Source organism: Pantherophis guttatus, chromosome 4 (genome assembly GCF_059756535.1).
Source record: "Pantherophis guttatus breed Tessera chromosome 4, ASM5975653v1, whole genome shotgun sequence".
NCBI classification, from domain to species: Eukaryota; Metazoa; Chordata; class Lepidosauria; order Squamata; family Colubridae; genus Pantherophis; species Pantherophis guttatus.
The window spans coordinates 120,950,457-120,958,308 of NC_142066.1; the positions used below are offsets into that span (position 1 = coordinate 120,950,457).

Below are 7,852 nucleotides of genomic sequence, written 5' to 3' on the forward strand. Positions count from 1 at the left end.
AAGTCAGCTTATTGCCCCCACAATCCGGCTCCTCATTTTACCTACCTTAGAAAGGATGGAAGGCTGAGTCAACCTTGAGCCTGGTGAGATTTGAACTTGCAATAACTGCAGGCAGCTGATGTTAATAACAGTGCTTTAGTCTGCTGTGCTACCAGGGCCCAAACTTGTGTTTGGGTTGTATCTCTGCTTCAGGAGGAATATTTATTTGCATTTATGTTTTCCATTTTCTGTACTTTAGCTGGAGGATGCAACTCTCCACCACAATCTCTCCTCCCAGTCTATAGTCTCCCAACAGAAAATCAATAAGCCAAATTTGCTGTCATTGCAAATGGTTTGTAACTTCCATCAATTGATATGCAATCAGGCTTGTTGTCAATCACTCGTATCTTGAAATGCTTTATGTAAATGATGAATATCCCATTTAATATAAAATCTTCTAGGTTCAGCCTTAGGCACCAAGTATATATGTATTCTGTAAAAGATTAAAAACTAATAGAGATTCCAAAAGGCTTAAAATAAAAGTATATTTCATGGACATTGAAACAATCAAGGTGATCTTTACTCTTTTTCTTTTTCTTTGTACATCTACTGTTTCTAAGTCTGATGATCTATTCTTAATGTATTAAAAACATATTAGTCAGGAATATCAAAGAAAAGTTTATAATATGCCACATTGTTTTGGTGCCTCCCAGATACTTTTCTGGATTTTGTAGAGATTATTTTTTGTCAGATTTGGAAGAAACTGATTTATTATTTAATACATTTTATTTATTTATTATTCAACTTATTTTCCACCTGTCTTGCAACTCCAGGCAGCTATAGCAATAGAAAGAAAGAAAGAAAGAAAGAAAGAAAGAAAGAAAGAAAGAAAGAAAGAAAGAAAGAAAGAAAATAAAACAGAAATAAAATAATAGAAAAACTAAACAATGACAAAGAAAACAAATGAATACATCAATATGATAACAAAAAGATGGATGAGTTGTATTTTAAAAATTGTCCTTACAAGTCATTCTATACTTCATAAAATAAACTAAGGATTTCTGTCTGCTGAAGTTAATTGCAGATACAGCAAAGTGTAAAGTTTTCTTTTTTTGAATGGCCTTATCCTATATCTCAGCTTAAAATTGCATTGGATACAGTAAAATTCCCATAGTTTCATGTTTAAAGTGCAAACTGTTTTAAATTAACAGTGCAGACCTACTCTGATTTACCTAGGAGAAAGCTCTATTAAACATAGTGAAATTTACTTTGCCCAAACATGTGTTTCACTTGCATTTCATAGCAGATACTGAGTAGATCAGAGCATTGCAAAGTACATGGGTGAGGGAATGTGGTATTTGGTACTTGTCAATATGATTGTCATGTTGGTGCATTCCATTTCCCCATCATTGCTTCCTTGTCTAAATATTAGCAGGTGAGTTTACTTGCTTATTCACAGGTAAGCAGCACACATGTTCCCCAAAAGTAGCTATTTAGCATGGAAACCTGTTTAATTGAAATCACAAATGTGACTAAGTTCCTATTATAATGTAATATGACATAAATGATCATAAGAAAAAATTGTCTCTTGCTGATTCCCACTATCTAACATCTCAACTTGCTGCAAGATTGAAGCAAACTGCACCAATTTACTGCTCCCAACTGCATGATAATGGACACTTTGCTGTGCACTCTCCCTTCATTATTGTACAGGTCAGGGCTGTTAACAAGGGGCTGTTGCCACTTTTGACAGATAGTCACTACCAAGATGAATGGCACTAGCCACATGACCACTTAAGACTCCACTTTCATTTTCTAGCACCTTTCCAGCACTTACTCTAAAAAACCTAGCCTCAGCTTATTTTAACTCTTTATTAACTAGGATGATCAAAAATTTCCATCAAAATTGACATGCAATTAAAAAAAAAATCAAGCTAAATTCTCCAAATATATCTTCTAATTTGTGGAAAACAACAACAGCAGTTACATATATACCTTTCTACCAACAATAAAGTTCAGAGTCTTTAAAATACATGACAATAGTCCCAAGCTACTAGAGCCTTTGGAGAAGATAAAGTGTTTTCACTCAATTTATACAAAATATATCTTCTAATTGTGAAAACAGTAATGTAATTGTGAGTTTAAGCAACTTCATAGCACTTGGAATGAAGTACAGCTTTTTTACTTTACTTTACAGTGTCCAATATCAAGTATTGCTTGATATTTTTATTGAATTGTCGTGATGGTAGAATGTCCTAGAATATGTAGTTCTGTTATTGTTTTTTTTAGGAAGAGGGTTGTTTTTAATGGAATGTGGCCATAGAAAGTGTGATTTAAAGGATAAATTGTTATTAACCCTTTCCTCATGGGCTATTTTCCTGGCAAAAAATTAACCAAATCTTTAATCAAGGTGTTATATGTTTGTATGCTCATAAATTCTTCCTATTAAACATGTTTTTAGTTGAGGAGGGATATTTAAGCAACTCTTCTTACATTTATGAATTCTTCTGCATTGCAGCCTCAACTGCTTATTTCTCTATTTTAGAAAACCCTAAGAATCACAAACTACATGTAACATCTATTTCAATGCTGACTCTAGCCCTCTTTGTGTTTACCAGTATTTTTAAGACAGCCATACAAATTCACACTTAGATTTATCAATTATATAATAGCAAACTGAAGCCTATTAGTAAGATCTGACTATGGCAGGCCACTGAGTTACCTCACAGAGCTCTGCTAAAGCAAGATTCTAATATGGGACAGGTTTCTTGCCTTCTTTGTTCCCACTTCAAGGGAGAGGTCAATGATGTTGTGCATAAAACTGGTGAGACTGGAAAAAGAGGGGAGAGAGAAATTGAAGAAGACCATGTGTGTAGTTGCCAGGCAACCATGCAAGTATCTCTTCTTGCTTCCTGATTAACAAGACACTTTAAATGTGGCTGCCAAGTGATTTCATCTGGTTCTCCATCCCATCCTTTTCTTTTAATCTTTATTATTTTGCCAAATATGATAGAAAAGAAATGTAGTCGGGCCTGTGGCTGAAGTCATGGTCTGGGCCAATGTGTTTATACAGTACCATACTAATTCCATTAGTAAACTCAAAAGTTAACAAAAATTCTTATGATAAATGGCTTCTCCAACTTTCTCTTTTAACAGAGGATATAAAACAGAACAGTATAAATAGGTATATTGAAAGCTGTTCTCAATTTTAGATTATTTATTTTAAATAATTTGCATTCAGAATCATTTTGAAACAAGATGGGCTGCAAATAAATTTAATAAATAAACCATTTCATAAGTATTTCATAATCTGAGTTCTAAGAAATACTTTAATTTGAAAAGAGAAAGGGTAAAATTACATGCTTCTTTTGTAAGAGTAAAGTAGGGTATTCATTCAAAATAGCACTAGATATATGTTTGCTGTGCTAGCTATTTACACTCCAAAAGAAAGAAAAAGAAACCGTGTTTGAAAGAGGTAAAAATGGTCTACCAAGATAGAAGACAAATTTAATTCCAATGCTCATATTTAGGATCAATTTTATGTGATGATATAAGAAGTTTTGCCCTGAAGTCAAGTATAGTATTATCAGCATAGAATAGGTTATTGATATTTTTCCTCCAATTTTAGAAGCACACTCATGTTATTCCTATTTAATTTCCCTTAACCTTTATCCAGCTTAAGTTGAATCAATCACTGCATTTTCAACCTGGAGCCAACCTATTTCATCTTGTTCTGTTTATGTAGGTTCCTGACCTGTATGTAAGTTTCTCATGAGAATAATGAAGTGTTCTAGGATTCCCATTTTTTCAGAGAATATTATTCAGCCTGATGTGTTTGACGCAATGGAAGTGCTTTCTATAATCAATGTAATCAATATAATCTATAGTGACTTCTTTTTGGTATGTTTGGGCTATCTCCACCATGTATCACCAATAATGTCTCATATTCCTAGCCTTTTCTAAAGCCAGCTTCAGCATTGTGCATTTCTTTTTCCAAATACCAGTAGATATATGTACTGTATGTATCTAATCAATTTATATACATTTATTCAGCACAGGAAATTTCCATATGATTTCATACTAGAAAGTTTTTATTTTTCATTGTGTCGGGGAAGATCATCCAGGAACGGGTAATATTCTACTTCACCACTTGGAGACCCAGTCAATCTTTCTTGGCCACGCCTCCACTGTCCGGTCTTGTCCCAGTTCGACTCGGTCTTCTAACGAGCGAGACTGAGAAAACATGAGGCTCAGCTATTTCGATCGACAATGACAAGATTCTTACCAAGCGAGGCTTGAAGATAGCTGGAAGTGATATTGGAGGTTACCGGTATGCTTGTAATCCTCCCTGCTGGCTTGATTATCAGCTGAAGTCCCTGCCGACCCGCTCTCAGTGGAAAGGGCATGCTTTAGGCAAGCTGCCCCTGGCATTAATCTGCGAAAGCAGAGAGGGATTCAGTCCCTGCCTGGTTTCACCATGCACACTGACAGCAGCAAGCATGGTGACACTTTCAAGAGCCGCGGCAGGAGTGCTCATGGCAAGCCAGTCTGCCGGGATTGCAGTGGAAAGCGGCTGGGGAATTTGGCGCCATTTCGCTGCTGCAGGAGTGCTCTTTCAGAGCCAGGCTGCCTGTTTCCACAGATGGTGGTGGCAACAGCGCTCGGCTTTGTACAGGCACAACAGGGGCCTTCCTCTTGCTTTGTGAACAGGGGAGTGCCCAGCGCTATCACGGCCGCAGCAGGAGTGCTCTGTACAGAGCCAGTCTGCCTTGTTTGCCACCTCAGTGGCATCCACGATCAGCACCATGGCAGTCATGGCAGAAATGCCCTCCGGAACCAGTCTTCCCAGTTACACAGGTAACGGGATGGTTGAGTGACTTCGCAAGAGTAATAAGACGCCCCTTGCAAGGGTGGCTGCCTTCCCAAAAGGGTCGCATTCAGGCGCTATGGCTGCCATAGCAGACGAGCCCCCTAAGGGCCAGTCTGTCTCAAGAAGGGAGGATCCCCATAATTGGTGGCTCCTCACGCCGTTCCGGCAGCAGTGGAGAAGCTCGTTTGCACCAGTCTGTCATCAGGTAGCCGGCATCTCGCCCCTGGACTACTTTGGCGGGAAAGCTCCTTCTGAGCCAGTCCGCATTATTTTGGATAACAGTTCCCAGCATAACGGCGGCCAGAGCAGAGGAGCTTCTTCCGGCCCAAGTCTGCCTTAATTCTACAGCAGACCCCAGTGCAGGGGCAGTCGTGGCAGGAGTGCTTCTTCTGAGCCGAGTCTGCCTTATTGTAGTCAACGGCATCGGTGCTGGAGCAGTGCTGGCAGAAAATCCTTCTGCGCCAGTCTGTTTATTCCCTGTTTATTCCCAGGGCTGCGCTGCGTTTGAAGAACTGTAGCAGCAGAGCTCCTCCTGAGCCCGCCTGTCTTATTCTCATTGGTATCCATGCCCCATGCAAAATAGTCATAGTGGGGGAGCTCCTTCTGCGCTAGCTTGTCTTCTTATCAATATTGGTGCCAGGTGCAAGGAGGCCACAGCAGGGGAGTTCCTTTGAGCCAGCCTGCGTTATTCTCTCTATTGCGTTTAGCGCAAAAGCAGCCACGGCACAAGAGCTCCTTCTGAGCCAGTTTACCTTATTCCACTTCCTGTGCCAGTGCTAAAGGGGCCGCAGCAGGAGTGCTCTCCCGAGCCAGTCTGCTATCTTCCCTAGATCTGTGCCAGCGAAAGAGCAGCCATGACAGAAAGCTCCTCCGGGCCAGTCTCCCAGTTTATCTACAGCAGCGCCAGCTCCATTGCAATGGTAGATGAGCTCCCTTGAGCCTAGCTGCCAGGGTTTCCCAAGATGTCAACTCCGGAGGGAGTGTTACATTGAGTCGGTCTTGTCGGCTAAACCTACGGGATGGATTTCCCTCTTACAACGGAGAAAATTTTGCTGCCCTTTTAACTGTTACGTGGGCGATGCCTCGTCAATGGCGGGGCTACATTGATGCTATATTGCTGGCATGCGAATTCAGGAGCTATCCAAGTGCCTTTGTGGCATTAAGCTATTAGCACATCTATGACAGCGGCTCCTGAAATACTGACCTCTTAATGGGGCAATCGTTAATCTGATAGCAGGTTTGCAGTGCTGTATGAAAGGGGGGAAGGTTAGCACTCCCTTCATGGGAATGGAGGACGCCCTTGGGGTCTTTGCAACAGTTAAGGAGCTGCCACTAACACCCTTAGTAATCTGCCTCTCAACCCAAGCTCTGGGGACTTAACTCCCGATAGCGCCGGAGCCCTTGTCATCTCAAGGCACTCTGTTGGCATAGGGCCACGGGGACATAGGAGAGGCTGCTTCTGTCCATTCTGTGGGCTACAAAGGGTGAGTACATATCAACATTAGGTTATGGGGACATAATGATGGATGGCAGTGATAGTCTAAGGGTGCCTTCTCTGGCATGAGACACGGTGATGCTCGCCCAACAGGGCATTTGTCCTGCGACGTTCTGTCCCCTGTCACACTTTCCCTTCAGGGGTCAGCTAGCATCAGACCTTCCTCATAAAATTTGGTGGGACTTCTGTTCCTTTTTGGCTACTATTGCAGTACTCAGGTCGACCTTAGGGAGCCCGTTCCTGGAGCGACCTGGTCCTTAGGGGCAGCAGCCACCCTGAGTGGGGGTTACTCCCAGGGGAAGGACTGAGCCTGGCCTATAGATTTATCTATCGTTGTGTCCTCAGGCTATCACCTCAGTCTTGAACACATGGGCATACTTCCAGGCACCTTTCTTGGAATGGCTATCAGGGACTTTACGCTAGGCAGAAGTAAGGGCTCCTAGGTGGTTACGTTCAGGTTCTCTCATACCTGGAACAAACGGGCTTTGCCCAGTGGCCCTCCTGGGCCTGGCAATTCAGATCCTCTGCCTGCACCAGGTTGTCATCACATTCTCCTCCTGTGCCTGACTATGAATTCCACGACCCATCACTTCATTCCGGGTGGACACCCCGTCACATCCTCTCTTACTTGGGGTCCCTGACCCATAGGACACCATGGGTTTGGCTCGCCATTGGGCACAGCACTGGACACTGGGCAAAGCTGTCTCCAGGCAGGAGGCTTCCTGCTATCGCCACTGTATGATGGCCATTAGGACAACAGCATCGGCGTACTGCAGGTACCTCCAAAGTGATAGTGGCATATGGTCCTGGGGGGTTTTCTTGGCATGCCCACCGGGTTTAGGGCAGGGGCTCCTGCAACTCGTGACACCCCTTTCTGAGAGATCTGTTCCCGTCGGTTCTGTTCCTGACAGGGACCTGCCTGGAATCCTCTCTACTGGGATGGTTCCGGTCAATGCTCTCCCGGGCTCTTCAGCCTGGTCTGGTCTATTGTCTGGCCGGCCCTCGGCGGTGACCTGATCTGTCGCATTCTCCTGTGAACCGTTTACAATGGGCTGATGGTGGGTCATTCCACTATGTGCCGCGGTCGACCTCCCTTGGGGAAGGATACGTCTTCTTCCCTTCTCCTCCCAGGCATGCCTTGGGAGGCATCTGTCAGTCCATAGACTGTGGGATATTGGAGTCTGTCGGTCGGGCCTGGCACCGGGATTCCTGTCCTCCCGTTGACTGTGATTTGCAGGTGTCAGGATGCTTCTTCTGAGAGGTTTGTAGTCCGCTTTATTCCCCGTTTCGGTGGCTTTTCCCTTGGCCGAGGAGGGGTAGTCCTTTCTGTCACTCCCATGGCATCATTAGGGGGGTTTGTGGACCCATGGAGTTTCTGCCCGGTTGGGCCAGCCTGGGACTGATGGTCCGTATCACGCGGTACGGGATTTGTACCAGACTGCCGCCCTCCCATATGACTGACCTGCTTTGGTAAGTCCCATTCCTGGATGACACAATGGAAAAGGGGC

At 43.4% G+C, this 7,852-nt stretch overlaps 1 non-coding gene across 1 annotated transcript; it reads left to right on the plus strand.

The window, feature by feature from the left end:
• Nucleotides 1-6,093: 6,093 nt before the first annotated feature.
• On the plus strand, nucleotides 6,094-6,202 carry LOC148114331 (U6atac minor spliceosomal RNA). Its single transcript, XR_015734359.1, has one exon. It is a non-coding gene; the product is annotated as a U6atac minor spliceosomal RNA (small nuclear RNA).
• The last annotated feature ends 1,650 nt before the right edge of the window (nucleotides 6,203-7,852 follow it).